This window comes from Ailuropoda melanoleuca, chromosome X (assembly GCF_002007445.2).
Source record: "Ailuropoda melanoleuca isolate Jingjing chromosome X, ASM200744v2, whole genome shotgun sequence".
NCBI classification, from domain to species: domain Eukaryota; kingdom Metazoa; phylum Chordata; class Mammalia; order Carnivora; family Ursidae; genus Ailuropoda; species Ailuropoda melanoleuca.
The window spans coordinates 651,503-670,786 of record NC_048238.1 but is presented as its reverse complement, the minus strand read 5'-3'; positions in this window follow the sequence as shown (position 1 = coordinate 670,786).

Here is a 19,284-nt window from a genome sequence, read left to right as displayed (position 1 = left end):
GGGGTAACGTGATAACAGTCGTTTATTTATTTATGAAACAATGTTGATTCATGGCTACTTACAAATGCTTATTTCCGGCACAGGACATGCCATAGAGTCACACTGAGAACCCAGCTGCGAGGGGGAAAACTGTTTCATTTCTCAGAGACGCTGTTTCCAAGAGGTACCGCTGGAAGTCTAGGGGGCCGGCTGCAGGTGGGGCACCCCCCACCCCGACCTCTTGTTTCAGATCACGGTTTACATTTGCAGATTCTCTTTCTCCCAAACCGAAAGCAATCACAGGAGCTGAGGGAAGGACAGGGTCACAAGTTCCCGAGATCAGAAGCAGCACCTGCCGCATTTGTGGGTTTTCTCGTGGCATTAGAGTCGCCCGTGGTTTGACGGAGGACAGAGCTGACTTCCTCCTGATCCTTGGGTGGTTAATGGGAACGCTCACTGTCTTTAATTGATTCGGAAAAAGTAAAGGGTACACATGTGTTACCTGTATTTTCCTAGCCGCCAGAACATTGTGTAATACCCCAGCTCCGTGGACATGGAGTGGGAGACAGGAATCTCTATTGCTTTGGGGGCTTTTACGGAGGAGAAAAGTGGCAGCCAGGGGAGCGAGGCGTGCTGGATGGTCTGTGAACGTTGGGCCACGTGAGGTTCCCTTGTGGGATGTTCATGCCGGGCTGTGTGATAAAATGGGTACATGTCCCTGGAGTGTCCACCTTTCCCTTGCACCTGCTTCTCACCTGTCATGGGCTGCATGGTGTCCCCTAGATTAACGCCCACCTGGACCTTCAGAACGGATCCTTATTTGGAAATAGGGTCTTTGAAGATGTCATTAAGGTGTAACTTAAAATGAGCCCATCCTGGATCAGAATGGCCCTAAATGCAATGACAGGTGTCCTTGGAAGAGAATGAAGAGGACAGACAGACACAAAGGAGAAGCCACATGAGGACAGAGGAAGAGACGGGAGGGACGTGGCCACCAGCCCAAGGACACCTGGAGCCCCAGAAGCTGGAAGAGGAGAAGGACCCTCCCCTGGTGCCTCTGGAGGGAGCACAGCCCTGCCCCAGATGGATCTTAGGGGTCCTGCCCGTCTGGATCTCAGCAGCCCTGCCCCGCCTGGATCTCAGACTCTGGCCTCCAGAATGGTGAGACAATTAATTTCTATTGTTTGGAGCCTCCCAGTCTGTGGTCATTTGTTACAGCTGCCCCAGGACATTCATACGTACCCGTCGTGGTTTCAAATGCCCATGCAGGACGAGGGCATTTTTAAAGGCCCATCTCCCTGACCAGACAGGATGGTTCCGATCTCTTCCTTGCAAAATAAAAGCAAAACGTCATTGCTTTTGACCAGTGCTCAGAAGCCCCCGAATTGGCAGGTAAGGTTGGAAGGTATCCAGAAGAGCCTCATGACCATTAAAAATAAAAAACAAAAAACAAACAAAACCCAGTACAGATGCTTTAATACCTGTGAATATCAATTATAGCTCGTTAGTGATATGAGCCCTGACACAATGGGGAGATATATATCACGTTACAAAGTATCTCTCTTTCAATCAAGCGAAGGGATTCAGGGAAAGCAGAGTAGGTCAGACTTTGAAAAAAAACTGGCATATTCAAAAAAAGAGCTAGGGCAGAAAATTTGGCAATTACCTGATTTTTAAAACCTTGTTTTTCAGGAGCCATTAAACGCAAACGTATTATGTAAAAAAGGTATACAAGGCAAGTCGGCGACCCACTTTCTTCATCCGTCAAGGCACGAAGGAGGTGCCCCCCCAGGACAAAAACCATCCTTTGTCCCTCATCGTATTCCCTTCTGCTTATCAGGCAGCGGAGACGTGAAGAATAAAATTCATATTGCGCACGGGTGAAACCCACCCACAGCACGCGGCCTGCAGGGAAGGTCAGGCTTTTTTAATTTGAAAATCCCCTCAGTGCTGAAAATCCTAGGACAGCTGCAGAGCGAGTCCCAGGGTGTGGATGGCGGGCGTCTACAGTGCAGGACCCCCGGCTGCCCACCCCCTCATCCCTGCAGCAAAGACCCTGACCCCACACACCGTGCATTCCGATGATGCACGAAGGAACCCAGGAATTATTGATCTGGCTGGGGATACGTCGTACGCTGTCCTCATCCCACCCTCAACTCAGGGCAGGTCCGTTAGAATTTGAATTTACGTTGGCGACATGGACGTCTAGGATGAGATGGAACCGGGAACACAGAATGTGCTTTAAATAAAGGGACGGATAAGGGTTATGCAGTTTGATGAATGTGCATGAAAATGCCCTATGGAGTTGGGGTGCCCTGTGCAGGTGGGGTTCTCAAAGTAGTTGGGGTACCATATGGATGAAAATAGCTGGGGTGCCCTAGGTGCTTGGGGTACCACATGCAATAATTTCTATCCCAAGACCCATAGCCATGATGTCAGCTCAAGAGAAATCTAAATGCAAACCATATATAACTGAGAAACTTTTAAATACGGGGCCGAGTTGTGATCTGCACCAGGGTCTCCAAACGTACGCTTTAAAGCTATAAAGTGCCTTGTCTTGGGGGATCTTGGGAATGGAATCACGCCATTGTGCTTTGGACTACGTGTTTTTTTTTTTTTAAGATTTTATTTATTTATTTGACAAAGAGACAGCCAGCGAGAGAGGGAACACAAGCAGGGGGAGGGGGAGAGGAAGAAGCAGGCTTCCAGCAGAGGAGCCTGATGTGGCTCGATCCCATAACGCCAGGATCACGCCCTGAGCTGAAGGCAGACGCTTAACCGCTGTGCCACCCAGGCGCCCCTGGACTACGTGTTTTATGAGCAACGCCCAACGTCACTACCACACATCGAGACTCCTTCTGAACCGAGTAAAGGCCTCTGCGAACTAGCTCGTTCGCGTCTCTCCACCATCACAGGACACGGCAGAAGAGGGGTCCTCATGTATGGGATGCCACAGAGAAAAGGGAAAGAGGCCAACCCCAAAGACAAAGCTTCAGTCTACGACGTTCTCTGCACCCCACAGACAGGGCGCTCTTGGAAATGTGACTTGGAAACAATGCGATGTCCTTCAAGGGCACCCCCGAAATACCAGCTGCCCTAGGACACAGCCAAGAAGTCAAGCAATAAACACACCCATGTGAGCCCCCCTCCCCTCGTCCCAGGCATGGATCACCCTCATTGACTGCATATATGACCTCCTTACTCTTGCTTCGAATGCCACCTTCGCGGAAAAGAAAGATGGAGGTCACGAAGAATTTGGTGCAGGGACCTCCCTGTGGGACCAGCCGTGCCCTATGCTGGCGGCCAGCAGTACTCACGTAGCACAAGCTAGCAATGCCCTTGGAGTCACCCAAGGGCAGGTGTGGCAGTGACCTTCTGGTCGTCTGTCCCCACTGCTCACATCATTGGTGCAGGTCTTGGTCCCTCGATGGCTCACGGCCATCACCTGCTTCGCCAGCCACAACGTTCACATTCGAACACAGGTCCAATCAACGTCCACGACATTCTCTCACCTGGGGCCCACGAAAATGCACCCACTCGCCCAGCCAAGACCGTAGGTAAAAAAAAAGTCCTTGCAAAGAGAGTGCGTGCGTTCACTGCATTCCTAATGCAACGTTCAGAGGCGCCCATGAATACGTCTACAAGCAATTTCCATCCTACGACTGCACGAACGTCGAAAGGATGCCGTTTCGGGTGGCACAGGTGTCAGTTTAGCCACGGAAAGGCGCAACGTGGCCATTAAAACAATTCCCTGAAGCTCACCAAATTGGGGAAGTTCGGGAGACGTTGTCTGGCAAGAGCTGCGAGGACAGGTGATTTATGATGGGGGATATGCTGGCTGTGCTCAGGAACGTGGGTGGGAAGATGCTTGGCCTGATGCAGGGTCCAGGAAGGCTCAGCTCCGTGGCACCTATGACACTCCCGCCCTGTGGAGCCGTGTTTGCATTCCTGGAAGAAGAAGTTAGCCAGGTGAGATCTCCACACCATCCTTCTGTTGTACTGAGATTACAGCTCGGCAGCAGCCCCGGGCCAATAAGGGCTTGCTGGCTGTCATCTTTGGAGTCTGGTGTCTTCTGTGCGGAAGCCAGGAGTCCCTAACTGACAAGGCTCACCTGTCTACACCCCAGAGACACAAGCATCTGGACCATCTGTGTCCCCTGGGGTGCAGGTATAGATGGCACAAGGCTTACCTGTCTTCACCCCAGAGACACAAGCACCTGCACTATCTGTGTCTGCTGGGGATACAGGTGCAAATGGGGCAAGGCTTACCTGTCTTCACCCCAGAGACACAAGCACCTGGACCGTCTGTGTCCCCTGGGGTACAGGTGCAGATGGGACAAGGCTCACCTGTGTTCACCCCAGACACACAAGCACCTGGACCATCTGTGTCCTGGGGATACCGGTGCAGATGGGAAATATGGTCTGGGATATGCAGGGACCAATTGTCCTGCTGTCCTTCCCAGCACACATAGCCTCGTGTATGTGCGTGCTCACGCACACACATCCGTACACACACACGTGTGCATGCGTGTTCATGCACAGACACACTCTCTCACACACATACACACATGCTCACACGCGGTACGTACAACAAGACAGAAACAGCTGCAGCACCTGCTACCCCTGTCTCCCCTTCTGTTTCCAAAATTAAAGCAAAACCAGTCACTTGTTTCCATCCCCAAATTCACTTTTTGGTTCACTTTCTTACCGACGGAGGTGTCGCGCCTTCTCGGTTCCTCGGGGCGGGGGCGGAAATCTGCGGATATAAATGCTCCTCCGTTCAAGGCGTTCAAGGCGAGACAGGGAAAGGAAGTGACAGTTGCTATTTTAATTTAATTCAAAATGTTTCCAGGCTATTTTTAACTAATCAAGTCCAAATTGCAACAGAGCTGAGAGCAGGCCTCGTTTCAGGAACAAAAGCGAAAAGAAAATGTTCTGAAGCTGAAAGCCCGTCCTGTCCTCGTATTTACAGCACCTGTTGAAGTTCATTAAGGTCACGCCCAGATTGTTTTGGGTGGGAATCCATACCGATTCAATTCAGCGAAGACAATCCCAAAAGGGCAACAACCCGAAAGAATTGGGGAAAGAGGAAAGTTCGCATGTGCAAATTGCTTTCTTTTTCTTTCTTTCTTTCTTTCTTTCTTTCTTTCTTTCTTTCTTCTTTCTTTCTTTCTTTTCTTTCTTTCTTCTTTCTTTCTTTCTTTCTTCTTTCTTTCCGTTTTTTGCAGACAATCTAGGAAAAATGTCGTCTCTGGGATCTCTTTTACGAGATGCCTCTCGTTTCCCAGATCGTCCAAGAATGATAAAAATATTCTCCTCCTAAACCGGGCCTGCTTTTTATTTGGAAGGGAAAAAAAGCCCTGGCATTTTGCAGGAAAACAGATGTCCAAAGTCACTTTTTCGGCCTGTGATGGGGGGAGAAATCAGGAAGCCTTCAGGAAGGGTTCCATTCCAATTGTGGATCTCTTTTGTACATGCACTCGGTGCACGGGGAAATAAAGGGAGAATTGATGAGTCCCCACCGTGAGCTCATTACACGGCCGGCTGGCCAGGGCACGCTCAGCGCGGCCAATGACAGGATCCCAGCTCCACGGGCAAAAACATTTCCCACACTGCATTTTCATATGGCTTCATTTTCACCGTCCATATTTCTGAGGCATGGAGTGTGTGTGGAGGGGGGAAACACGTGTGCGTCTGAACAAAATAGGTTTTCAGCCGAGGGGTGAAGGACGGGTTGGAAAACAGCACCGTAACTTCCACCACGTTAGAAAAAGTCAAACCAAAAAAAAGAGAGAGAGAGAGAGAGAGAAGCTTTCTGCAAAAAGCATGGCCTTGTGTCCAAAGGGACGTGTGTGAGATAGTCAATAAAGGAGAAACGGGCATCTCACTTGTGCCTGGCACAGGAGCAGAGAGGGGCATGGTGGCAGCGTAAATGGGGCGTTCTGGAAGCTTGTGGGAATCCCACACGTGCACACCCAGCTCTGTCCCAGCTCTGTCCCAGCTCAAGCAGAGACAGAGATAGAAGAGAGAGAAGAGAGAGAATCCTCCGTTGTCCAGTTTGTTCTGTGCAGGCCCTCGACTGATTAGATGAGGCCCACCACATTGCCAAGCAGGATGGTTCTCTAGTTCCCTTGGTGTACTTAGCCATCCTTTCTTATTCATCGTCCCTGGAGGACGCGGAGAGCGGGGGCTGTTTACCCAGGATGACCTCTTTCCCCTTAGTGCACGATAAAGTTTCTCCTCCGTAATATTTGCCTTGAATCCCTACAAAATTACCAGTGAGGGCAGCCCACCCTGCCACCTTCCCACACCAGACTCTGAATCCATGGCCCTCGTCTGAGCTCACGTGGGTGACTTTCTTTGCTTCCACGCAAGGAAGGACGGAATAAAACACACCCGATCCTCTTTCTGCCACCTGGAGCCATGGAGAATTCAACGCTGTGTTTAGCTCCATTTATTTTATTTTATTATTATTATTTTTTAAAGATTTTATTTATTGGACAGAGATAGAGACAGCCAGCGAGAGAGGGAACACAAGCAGGGGGAGTGGGAGAGGAAGAAGCAGGCTCATAGCAGTGGAGCCTGACGTGGGGCTCGATCCCATAACACCGGGATCACGCCCTGAGCCGAAGGCAGACGCTTAACCGCTGTGCCACCCGGGCGCCCCATGCCGTTGGGTTCAAAGGTCCGGATACCTGAGCGCTAGGGCACCTGCAGTTTCCAAAACATTCCCGGGGCCGTAGACGACAGTCCCACACAGTTCACCCGATTCCTATTCTTCTAAACTGAGCTGTCTCCACCATCCTGAGTCTTGGGCAGAAAGAACGCTCCTCCCCTTCTCCGCCCGCGTGTGCGCGGGTCCTCGGTGGAGACCAAGAGCCTCAAAGACAGCACGGAAGGCGGTGGGTGGCGACAACCCAGCAGAAGGCAATAAATAACCATTAGACCCACCCCTGGGTCGGATCTGCCCACCTGTTATTTTTATACCTTGCAGCTGACCACTCCGGCTTACGTCCTCAGCCGAATTATTAGCACCATTGGAACAGAGGAATGAGCCACAGACGACATTTACGTTCTTGAATAGGGCCTTTGGCTAAACGAGTCATTAAATAATAAGCCACGTATTGGACATTCTCATCCGAACCCCGTCCGATAAATTAATTTATCCCGCGATGAGAACATCCCACCAAACAGGGAAAGGGAGATGTGAATCCAGGGTGGGTGAATTCCATCAGGGCCTGACAGAGCCCCATACAACCATCTCGTGAACACCCCAGAAAAACGTAGGAAAGTAGGAATCATTCTGCACCAAGTGTCTGAAAACTCAAGCGCGAAGGGATACTCGTTAATGATTCAGTGTCAGGTTGGGAAGGACCGGCGAGAAGGGTCTGCAGACCCCTGATCGGAAACCGCTGTCGGGTATCGCTTCATTAACAATTCCAAGAGGCACCCGGTTTGCGACTTTGGACACAGGATACTAAAGCTGCCGAGATCGCGAAGGCCTTCAAACATGACATTAAAACACAGGGCGGCTTGCAGACAAACGTCACTGCAGGCAGGGCAGTGGGATTCAGGAGGGACGGGTGTGGGAGCTGGTCAGCAGGCCCCACCCTCGAGTTGTCAGGGTACCATGACCATACCCTTGGGGGTAGGAGATGACTTTGTGAACCAGCAGCAAAGCACGCCAACTACAAGACCTTTGGTCTATCCAACGGCAGACACGTGAGCAGCCCGGCCGAGCTCAGCACATTTACAAATCCACACCTCCATATTTAAAGGTTCCCCCAAAGAAAGAAGAAAGAACTTCAGAGAGGTAGGAAGAGCTCCCCATTTTGCTCACCATGCTGTCCTGAAGACCTCTCTTCCTTCCTACTCCCGATTCACGCAAGACAGACTTGCGAGCGCTCTGCACCCGAGACACAGCTCTTGGGAAAACGCGAGCAGAGAACGTAGGTTCTGCTGGCCCAGCCTCCGGAGGAATCGCTTAGCTGGAAAAGCCAACAGCTGCCGCCATTTTCCTCTAGAGCCTGCAGCTGCATCTCAAGTTACCAAATCCTCATTGTCGGTCGAGAAGGTCTTGCAGGTGAGCAACCGTGTTTTGGATGCCTGAGAGGTTTCCCTGGGTTCACTGTCAATGAATCTTGTGAAGTTCCAAATATTACCTTACTGATGGGATTTCGTAATGGACACAACGGACGAAGTTCCCTGCTTACAAGTCATTATGTTGCACAATTAATTTCTATGCAAGCTGATATCTGTTTTATTAAAACAAAATAAAGACACCAAGGTCCAATTGCACCCCGATCACATGCACGACATCACCATGATTCGTTTTAATTTTCCTCTTGTAAGTACCCAAGTTGGATATGGCCCATGGGGCCTCTGTGCCTAGCGTGCTGGGCACCAAATCTGTCTTCACACTGTATATTTTGCCTGCGTGCGTCCCTATCATGATGCCTGTCTCCTCCCAGGAGATGCTGAGCTCTTTTTGACGCAGAGGAAGAAATTTTTTTTTTTATCTTGCAGTGAGCAGAGAATTGATGGATGATGGATGATGGATGGATGGATGAAGGGATGGATGGATGAATGGATAAAAGGATGGAAGGATGTATTTATTCATGGATGGATGGATGGATGGGTGGGTGGGTGGATGGATGGTAGATTACTGGATGGATGGATGGATGAATGGATGAACAGGTGGATGGATGGATGGATGGATGGATTGGGTGAATGGATGAATAGGTGGGTGGGTGGATAGATGGAAGGATGGATGGATGATGGATGAATGGATGGATAGATAGATGGACAGATGGATAGACAGATGACAGATGGGTGATGGATGGGTGGATGATGGATGGATGGATGGATGAACAGGTGGTTGGATGGATAGATGGACAGATGAACAGGTGGATGGATGGAAAGGCAGACGGATGGATGGATGTTTGCTGAACTGAACAGAACTCTGCAGCATGGTTCCAGAACACCAGTTCTGTCAGTAGGTCTTTGAGCAGCTTGAAAAGTACAGGAGAGGAGAGAGCCCTAGGACAGGAGAGTTTGAAGAACAGAGGGGGATCAGAGGAGAAATCTCTCTGCACCCCCAACTCTGAGACCCCCAGAGTAGTCCAGCCCCCTTTGGAAACCAGCTAGCTCCCCTGGAAAAGCCCCAAACCTTGCATGCAGAACGCCCTTGCTTGGGGTGTCAAGGAGATCTTCATCTAAGGACACAGCCTGCCACCTGCCACACGGAACCCACCTCTAACCATTTACACGTTGGTAAACGTTAAACCCATCGAAACACTTTCTGTTTAACTGGTTCCACCAGGTGCGATGTAATTTAGGTGAAGTTATGCCCGGTCTTGGGTTCATCAACCTGCTTGCGGGAGCACCACCTTCGACCCCAAAGGGGAGATCAAATCAAGTCCAATTAGATTGTATCCAATTTGACTTAGTAAAGCCCTAAAGCTTTGTGCGTTGAAGTTCGAATGTGAGGGGAAAACAGATACAAATGATAATTGATTTCATTTTCACCCTCCATTTTTGAGGGCAAATATTCCCTCTTCATTCATGATGGACGGATACAATTGCAATAATTTAATACGTCCTCTGGGTCCCATTTTCCTCTCTATCCATATGCTACTTAGCCCCTTTCCCTGATGTGAAGGGTAACTCTCAGCTTGTGGGTCCACGTTTGGGGACATTTCAAGGAATTCCTGGAGCGCTCATTTTGCAGAAGAAATTTTAACAATACTGTCCCTTTAATTTCTGCTCCGACAACTGGTGCCCGTGGCGGTATTTATCGCCCGTTCCTAGAAACCGGCAGATGTCTCTGTGAGCTTTTCCGTGGGAAGTAAAGACTTTTTTATTCATACCATAGAATTAAATTTCGCCGAATGTTCGGTTATCGGTTATTCTTTTTTTAATGTTCTTAAGTTTCTGGAAACTTGCAGAATTATTATATTTTCAAAAGTAGTTTGGGAGTTTTAATATATCTAATAACATCAGATCAATAGTGTGAATGCCACACGGTGTATTACAGAAAGGAGAAATGCCCACATCAGGGAAGAATAAGTGAATTTACTCGCAGGCCGGCCCCAACAGCTTGTTTATAATCGGCCAGAAGGCTTTCAGGGAGAGAAAATTAACGCGCTGGGTTCTCATGCTGACAACTTTCTTCGATGTGGTGTAATACAAAAAAAAAATTAAAAAAAACATATATATATTAACTGTTTTAAAGCAACTATTTTGGGAAGTGTGTAAAAATGCCCATACATGCGAGCTTTTCATGCAAATCTTTTTTTAATAAGGGCCTATTCTGTTTTATGGGAACCGTGCCTCGTTTTTGCTTTATTACGGGCAGACGGTTTTGATTCACGCTATTATATGCAAATACGCGGAGTGCTTTCTCGATAATTACTATGCCTGATGCATGAGTGAGGTTTGGGTTCCATTTTTCTGAGGATGCACCGAAATTCTGATTTTACAACAATTTTAGTCACCTGGAATTACCATGTATATTTTCTGGGGCAATTAACATTCCTGGTAAGGGCGCATGGGTCTAAGAAAGAAGTTTATAATGAACCTAGGAGCACCGGGTAGGTTCTCGGGAACCAGGTCTGCTTCCATTCTGGGGACAAATTTAGGTGTTTGGAAACGGAATTCTTCACACGCACCTGTTTTGCCTCCAAAGCATCTCTGCACCAGTGCCGGCGTTGTCTTCCTACAGAGGAAGTTCAACAATGCAGACTCTTACGAGCTCAGTCCTTTTACCAGTTTCCCACAAGATTGGGACAAAAGGCACCCTTCTCACGGTCTCAAAATCATGGCGTCCTGGGGTAAATGCATTTCCATGATTACGCCACTCAGAGGGTTCTCTCTCCTCCTCCCATGAAGAGATTTACGGAGAAAAAACAGAACAGCAGCAAAAAACNGGGAAAACGCGAGCAGAGAACGTAGGTTCTGCTGGCCCAGCCTCCGGAGGAATCGCTTAGCTGGAAAAGCCAACAGCTGCCGCCATTTTCCTCTAGAGCCTGCAGCTGCATCTCAAGTTACCAAATCCTCATTGTCGGTCGAGAAGGTCTTGCAGGTGAGCAACCGTGTTTTGGATGCCTGAGAGGTTTCCCTGGGTTCACTGTCAATGAATCTTGTGAAGTTCCAAATATTACCTTACTGATGGGATTTCGTAATGGACACAACGGACGAAGTTCCCTGCTTACAAGTCATTATGTTGCACAATTAATTTCTATGCAAGCTGATATCTGTTTTATTAAAACAAAATAAAGACACCAAGGTCCAATTGCACCCCGATCACATGCACGACATCACCATGATTCGTTTTAATTTTCCTCTTGTAAGTACCCAAGTTGGATATGGCCCATGGGGCCTCTGTGCCTAGCGTGCTGGGCACCAAATCTGTCTTCACACTGTATATTTTGCCTGCGTGCGTCCCTATCATGATGCCTGTCTCCTCCCAGGAGATGCTGAGCTCTTTTTGACGCAGAGGAAGAAATTTTTTTTTTTATCTTGCAGTGAGCAGAGAATTGATGGATGATGGATGATGGATGGATGGATGAAGGGATGGATGGATGAATGGATAAAAGGATGGAAGGATGTATTTATTCATGGATGGATGGATGGATGGGTGGGTGGGTGGATGGATGGTAGATTACTGGATGGATGGATGGATGAATGGATGAACAGGTGGATGGATGGATGGATGGATGGATGGGTGAATGGATGAATAGGTGGGTGGGTGGATAGATGGAAGGATGGATGGATGATGGATGAATGGATGGATAGATAGATGGACANCATATATATATTAACTGTTTTAAAGCAACTATTTTGGGAAGTGTGTAAAAATGCCCATACATGCGAGCTTTTCATGCAAATCTTTTTTTAATAAGGGCCTATTCTGTTTTATGGGAACCGTGCCTCGTTTTTGCTTTATTACGGGCAGACGGTTTTGATTCACGCTATTATATGCAAATACGCGGAGTGCTTTCTCGATAATTACTATGCCTGATGCATGAGTGAGGTTTGGGTTCCATTTTTCTGAGGATGCACCGAAATTCTGATTTTACAACAATTTTAGTCACCTGGAATTACCATGTATATTTTCTGGGGCAATTAACATTCCTGGTAAGGGCGCATGGGTCTAAGAAAGAAGTTTATAATGAACCTAGGAGCACCGGGTAGGTTCTCGGGAACCAGGTCTGCTTCCATTCTGGGGACAAATTTAGGTGTTTGGAAACGGAATTCTTCACACGCACCTGTTTTGCCTCCAAAGCATCTCTGCACCAGAGCCGGCGTTGTCTTCCTACAGAGGAAGTTCAACAATGCAGACTCTTACGAGCTCAGTCCTTTANCTTTCTTATTCATCGTCCCTGGAGGACGCGGAGAGCGGGGGCTGTTTACCCAGGATGACCTCTTTCCCCTTAGTGCACGATAAAGTTTCTCCTCCGTAATATTTGCCTTGAATCCCTACAAAATTACCAGTGAGGGCAGCCCACCCTGCCACCTTCCCACACCAGACTCTGAATCCATGGCCCTCGTCTGAGCTCACGTGGGTGACTTTCTTTGCTTCCACGCAAGGAAGGACGGAATAAAACACACCCGATCCTCTTTCTGCCACCTGGAGCCATGGAGAATTCAACGCTGTGTTTAGCTCCATTTATTTTATTTTATTATTATTATTTTTTAAAGATTTTATTTATTGGACAGAGATAGAGACAGCCAGCGAGAGAGGGAACACAAGCAGGGGGAGTGGGAGAGGAAGAAGCAGGCTCATAGCAGTGGAGCCTGACGTGGGGCTCGATCCCATAACACCGGGATCACGCCCTGAGCCGAAGGCAGACGCTTAACCGCTGTGCCACCCGGGCGCCCCATGCCGTTGGGTTCAAAGGTCCGGATACCTGAGCGCTAGGGCACCTGCAGTTTCCAAAACATTCCCGGGGCCGTAGACGACAGTCCCACACAGTTCACCCGATTCCTATTCTTCTAAACTGAGCTGTCTCCACCATCCTGAGTCTTGGGCAGAAAGAACGCTCCTCCCCTTCTCCGCCCGCGTGTGCGCGGGTCCTCGGTGGAGACCAAGAGCCTCAAAGACAGCACGGAAGGCGGTGGGTGGCGACAACCCAGCAGAAGGCAATAAATAACCATTAGACCCACCCCTGGGTCGGATCTGCCCACCTGTTATTTTTATACCTTGCAGCTGACCACTCCGGCTTACGTCCTCAGCCGAATTATTAGCACCATTGGAACAGAGGAATGAGCCACAGACGACATTTACGTTCTTGAATAGGGCCTTTGGCTAAACGAGTCATTAAATAATAAGCCACGTATTGGACATTCTCATCCGAACCCCGTCCGATAAATTAATTTATCCCGCGATGAGAACATCCCACCAAACAGGGAAAGGGAGATGTGAATCCAGGGTGGGTGAATTCCATCAGGGCCTGACAGAGCCCCATACAACCATCTCGTGAACACCCCAGAAAAACGTAGGAAAGTAGGAATCATTCTGCACCAAGTGTCTGAAAACTCAAGCGCGAAGGGATACTCGTTAATGATTCAGTGTCAGGTTGGGAAGGACCGGCGAGAAGGGTCTGCAGACCCCTGATCGGAAACCGCTGTCGGGTATCGCTTCATTAACAATTCCAAGAGGCACCCGGTTTGCGACTTTGGACACAGGATACTAAAGCTGCCGAGATCGCGAAGGCCTTCAAACATGACATTAAAACACAGGGCGGCTTGCAGACAAACGTCACTGCAGGCAGGGCAGTGGGATTCAGGAGGGACGGGTGTGGGAGCTGGTCAGCAGGCCCCACCCTCGAGTTGTCAGGGTACCATGACCATACCCTTGGGGGTAGGAGATGACTTTGTGAACCAGCAGCAAAGCACGCCAACTACAAGACCTTTGGTCTATCCAACGGCAGACACGTGAGCAGCCCGGCCGAGCTCAGCACATTTACAAATCCACACCTCCATATTTAAAGGTTCCCCCAAAGAAAGAAGAAAGAACTTCAGAGAGGTAGGAAGAGCTCCCCATTTTGCTCACCATGCTGTCCTGAAGACCTCTCTTCCTTCCTACTCCCGATTCACGCAAGACAGACTTGCGAGCGCTCTGCACCCGAGACACAGCTCTTGGGAAAACGCGAGCAGAGAACGTAGGTTCTGCTGGCCCAGCCTCCGGAGGAATCGCTTAGCTGGAAAAGCCAACAGCTGCCGCCATTTTCCTCTAGAGCCTGCAGCTGCATCTCAAGTTACCAAATCCTCATTGTCGGTCGAGAAGGTCTTGCAGGTGAGCAACCGTGTTTTGGATGCCTGAGAGGTTTCCCTGGGTTCACTGTCAATGAATCTTGTGAAGTTCCAAATATTACCTTACTGATGGGATTTCGTAATGGACACAACGGACGAAGTTCCCTGCTTACAAGTCATTATGTTGCACAATTAATTTCTATGCAAGCTGATATCTGTTTTATTAAAACAAAATAAAGACACCAAGGTCCAATTGCACCCCGATCACATGCACGACATCACCATGATTCGTTTTAATTTTCCTCTTGTAAGTACCCAAGTTGGATATGGCCCATGGGGCCTCTGTGCCTAGCGTGCTGGGCACCAAATCTATCTTCACACTGTATATTTTGCCTGCGTGCGTCCCTATCATGATGCCTGTCTCCTCCCAGGAGATGCTGAGCTCTTTTTGACGCAGAGGAAGAAATTTTTTTTTTTATCTTGCAGTGAGCAGAGAATTGATGGATGATGGATGATGGATGGATGGATGAAGGGATGGATGGATGAATGGATAAAAGGATGGAAGGATGTATTTATTCATGGATGGATGGATGGATGGGTGGGTGGGTGGATGGATGGTAGATTACTGGATGGATGGATGGATGAATGGATGAACAGGTGGATGGATGGATGGATGGATGGATGGGTGAATGGATGAATAGGTGGGTGGGTGGATAGATGGAAGGATGGATGGATGATGGATGAATGGATGGATAGATAGATGGACAGATGGATAGACAGATGACAGATGGGTGATGGATGGGTGGATGATGGATGGATGGATGGATGAACAGGTGGTTGGATGGATAGATGGACAGATGAACAGGTGGATGGATGGAAAGGCAGACGGATGGATGGATGTTTGCTGAACTGAACAGAACTCTGCAGCATGGTTCCAGAACACCAGTTCTGTCAGTAGGTCTTTGAGCAGCTTGAAAAGTACAGGAGAGGAGAGAGCCCTAGGACAGGAGAGTTTGAAGAACAGAGGGGGATCAGAGGAGAAATCTCTCTGCACCCCCAACTCTGAGACCCCCAGAGTAGTCCAGCCCCCTTTGGAAACCAGCTAGCTCCCCTGGAAAAGCCCCAAACCTTGCATGCAGAACGCCCTTGCTTGGGGTGTCAAGGAGATCTTCATCTAAGGACACAGCCTGCCACCTGCCACACGGAACCCACCTCTAACCATTTACACGTTGGTAAACGTTAAACCCATCGAAACACTTTCTGTTTAACTGGTTCCACCAGGTGCGATGTAATTTAGGTGAAGTTATGCCCGGTCTTGGGTTCATCAACCTGCTTGCGGGAGCACCACCTTCGACCCCAAAGGGGAGATCAAATCAAGTCCAATTAGATTGTATCCAATTTGACTTAGTAAAGCCCTAAAGCTTTGTGCGTTGAAGTTCGAATGTGAGGGGAAAACAGATACAAATGATAATTGATTTCATTTTCACCCTCCATTTTTGAGGGCAAATATTCCCTCTTCATTCATGATGGACGGATACAATTGCAATAATTTAATACGTCCTCTGGGTCCCATTTTCCTCTCTATCCATATGCTACTTAGCCCCTTTCCCTGATGTGAAGGGTAACTCTCAGCTTGTGGGTCCACGTTTGGGGACATTTCAAGGAATTCCTGGAGCGCTCATTTTGCAGAAGAAATTTTAACAATACTGTCCCTTTAATTTCTGCTCCGACAACTGGTGCCCGTGGCGGTATTTATCGCCCGTTCCTAGAAACCGGCAGATGTCTCTGTGAGCTTTTCCGTGGGAAGTAAAGACTTTTTTATTCATACCATAGAATTAAATTTCGCCGAATGTTCGGTTATCGGTTATTCTTTTTTTAATGTTCTTAAGTTTCTGAAAACTTGCAGAATTATTATATTTTCAAAAGTAGTTTGGGAGTTTTAATATATCTAATAACATCAGATCAATAGTGTGAATGCCACACGGTGTATTACAGAAAGGAGAAATGCCCACATCAGGGAAGAATAAGTGAATTTACTCGCAGGCCGGCCCCAACAGCTTGTTTATAATCGGCCAGAAGGCTTTCAGGGAGAGAAAATTAACGCGCTGGGTTCTCATGCTGACAACTTTCTTCGATGTGGTGTAATACAAAAAAAAATTAAAAAAAACCATATATATATTAACTGTTTTAAAGCAACTATTTTGGGAAGTGTGTAAAAATGCCCATACATGCGAGCTTTTCATGCAAATCTTTTTTTAATAAGGGCCTATTCTGTTTTATGGGAACCGTGCCTCGTTTTTGCTTTATTACGGGCAGACGGTTTTGATTCACGCTATTATATGCAAATATGCGGAGTACTTTCTCGATAATTACTATGCCTGATGCATGAGTGAGGTTTGGGTTCCATTTTTCTGAGGATGCACCGAAATTCTGATTTTACAACAATTTTAGTCACCTGGAATTACCATGTATATTTTCTGGGGCAATTAACATTCCTGGTAAGGGCGCATGGGTCTAAGAAAGAAGTTTATAATGAACCTAGGAGCACCGGGTAGGTTCTTGGGAACCAGGTCTGCTTCCATTCTGGGGACAAATTTAGGTGTTTGGAAACGGAATTCTTCACACGCACCTGTTTTGCCTCCAAAGCATCTCTGCACCAGTGCCGGCGTTGTCTTCCTACAGAGGAAGTTCAACAATGCAGACTCTTACGAGCTCAGTCCTTTTACCAGTTTCCCACAAGATTGGGACAAAAGGCACCCTTCTCACGGTCTCAAAATCATGGCGTCCTGGGGTAAATGCATTTCCATGATTACGCCACTCAGAGGGTTCTCTCTCCTCCTCCCATGAAGAGATTTACGGAGAAAAAACAGAACAGCAGCAAAAAACAAGGTATGTGGGAAGGTGAGACTATTCTCACATGGTTTTGGATTGGGTCTACCCCATAATCACGTCCTGAATTGCACCTCCAGCATCCCATATGCACCTGTTTTCAAGATGTGGTCTACTTAACCGCCATGGATATTACATGCAGCTTAAATTCTTTTCACACTTTCTGGACGTGACCATCCTGACACACATCCCCGAGTCATCATGGGCGTCCCTGGCCACAAAGACCACAATTGCAGGAGGTTTGAAATGATCCCTACTGGCTCCTCTTAAGTTGACAGGAGAAAATGGCGGACGCATTGGGACTGAGTATTTTCTCCTAGAAACTCATGGCCTTGAGGAGTTTGGAAGGTGGAGGATAGCTTTGCATCACCCTTCGTTTGTACACGGACCAGTCTTCGGCTCAGTTTCTCAGTGGTCCTTATCACTGGGCTGTGGACTTGGCCATGAGTTGGCATTGGCTGACTGCCAACGGTGGCTGCCCTTCCTAGGACTGGTGTCTTCTGAGCCCACGGCATGGTTTCCTGTTGTTTTCTGCTTGGGACATTGAGAAACCCCAGTGGTGCTCATGGCGTGTGGTCCCTGAAGGACCCAAAGATACCTGAGGTCTAAGAGACATCCAGCTGACCTGGATAGAGCATCCACCTGCTTCCCCGACAGACGGGTGGAATCCAGACATGAACACAGCTGACCTGTGGTCAGAGAGCGCCGACCCCGAGGGCCATCAGCAAAACCTAACCGCCAACAGCTTACGACTGGCCAGACTTTTCCCAGAGCATGCACGGTCAGCTCCGATATGCCATGTATGCCATATGCATTCTACACCCCATTCCTACAGTCATGCACACTGGAGAAACCAAAATGTGATTAAGAAAAATCATAAGGAACGCAAAACACATTTCCAGGACTGCCCTGTATTTTCTGAAAACAAACATCATCCATGTCCAAGGGGAGCCACGGTGTCTCCGTAGCACAGAACGGAGTCTCCGTAGCACAGAATGGAGGCAGGAAGAGAGCTGGCAGCATCCCTGCAAACCACCGGCGGGATCCTTCTTTGGGGGGCGGGGACGCTCTTGTCCCCGAACCGTCTTCCGAGGACGCATTTACCGACAGCGTTTCATAAACTCCTTATTTGCAATTACATCCATCTTTTCGTGCCACCTTGTTGCAGGAAATATCGTCACCTGCTCCTTTCAATTCTCCCCGTAATCTCTTATGTGGGGGAGACTGTCTCATCAATGTCTCTCCACGGGTGTCAGATAAACATTGGGGGCATCATTCACACCCTGTCNCATTTCCAGGACTGCCCTGTATTTTCTGAAAACAAACATCATCCATGTCCAAGGGGAGCCACGGTGTCTCCGTAGCACAGAACGGAGTCTCCGTAGCACAGAATGGAGGCAGGAAGAGAGCTGGCAGCATCCCTGCAAACCACCGGCGGGATCCTTCTTTGGGGGGCGGGGACGCTCTTGTCCCCGAACCGTCTTCCGAGGACGCATTTACCGACAGCGTTTCATAAACTCCTTATTTGCAATTACATCCATCTTTTCGTGCCACCTTGTTGCAGGAAATATCGTCACCTGCTCCTTTCAATTCTCCCCGTAATCTCTTATGTGGGGGAGACTGTCTCATCAATGTCTCTCCACGGGTGTCAGATAAACATTGGGGGCATCATTCACACCCTGTCTCACGGGTACGCGCTTCCGCACCTGTCATGTCTGTGGCTCAGTCGCCTTCCCTTGTGGGAACGGTCACACCGAGCCTTCGCTTTGTACCCAAAACATGGACTTTTCCATTCGTCCAATGCCGGGGAGTGGTCCTGCTCTGTATCCAGGCATCGAATGCCTATTCTTTGTGAAAAGACATTAAATTATTTCTGGAAATGGTATAGTAGATGCCTACACTTTTTTGAAAAAAAAATAGCAAATCTAGGTTTTTTGTACAAGCTTAGAGTTTATGCAAAGATGTCGTCTCTCTACCTCGTATTTCTTAGAAATTTAATGGGCATGTATTGTCTGTTTTCCTACACCTTTAACCCAAGCAATTTATGTACCAACACTGACCTTTTATTCCTTAAATGCAGTAAAAAAAATTGTCAGAGGGGCGCCTGGGTGGCGCAGTCGTTAAGCGTCTGCCTTCGGCTCAGGGCGTGATCCCGGCGTT